The sequence below is a fragment of the Sinocyclocheilus rhinocerous genome, unplaced genomic scaffold, assembly GCF_001515625.1.
Source record: "Sinocyclocheilus rhinocerous isolate Xijiao unplaced genomic scaffold, SAMN03320098_v1.1 scaffold2256, whole genome shotgun sequence".
NCBI lineage: Eukaryota > Metazoa > Chordata > Actinopteri > Cypriniformes > Cyprinidae > Sinocyclocheilus > Sinocyclocheilus rhinocerous.
This window is the reverse complement of record NW_015657297.1, coordinates 160,357-161,198: the sequence shown is the minus strand read 5'-3', so window position 1 is coordinate 161,198 and position 842 is coordinate 160,357. Positions and strand designations below refer to the sequence as shown.

The window sequence follows — 842 nt, the reverse complement described above, 5'->3', positions numbered from 1 at the left end:
GATAAATCGTTTGAGAGCACACACACACACACACACACACACACATATATATATATATATATATATAGTTATAATTATTATAATACATATTTTTTATTTTTTTAATGATTGTATTGGTCTCATTCGTGCTGTTAATGATAGAAGATAAAATCAGGGCTCATCTTTAAGTGTTAAGCACAAATATTTATATTAGTATTAATTTAAAACTAAACTAATAGGTATATTTTATGTATTGAAAATATATTATTTTTACATAATACATTTTATTTTAATATTTTAAGTTTAATGTGTGTTTTTAATGTATAGAAAATATAGAATCTATTGTATAAAATGCTTATTTGTAAATCATTTTTAAAGTGTAATATGTATATTCTATGCATAGAAAATATGGAATATAAAATAATTCAAACAATTTTAATAAATGATTGTACTGACTGTCTAATTTTGCCATTAATGCTAGAAAGTAAAACCTGGCTTGTTATTAAGTATTAAGCATGAATACTTACAAGTATTCTTTTAAAAAGTAAATATTGTATGTATATTTTATGTATTGAAAATGTATATGATTTGAATATTTCTATTTTAAAATGAATATGTACTTTTGAAGTATAGAAAATATATAAACCATTATATAAAATGCTTAACGTGTTAAACACATTAAAATTCTTTGCATAGAGAATATTGAATATAGAATAAGTAATTAAAATAATTTTTATAGTTGATTTGTATTGGTCTGATTGTGCCTTTAATGGGAGAAGATAAAATCAGGGCTTGTTTTTAAGTTATTTTATCTATTAAATATTTATATATATATTTATATTTATCTATTAAATATTTTTATA

The 842-nt window shown here is 19.7% G+C and overlaps 1 protein-coding gene across 1 annotated transcript in view; it reads left to right on the top strand.

Moving 5' to 3' along the window:
• Positions 1–842, top strand: part of LOC107720962 (sodium/potassium-transporting ATPase subunit beta-3-like) — a 35,266-nt gene that overhangs the window by 33,802 nt on the left and 622 nt on the right. The gene's annotated exons all lie outside the window — the stretch shown is intronic.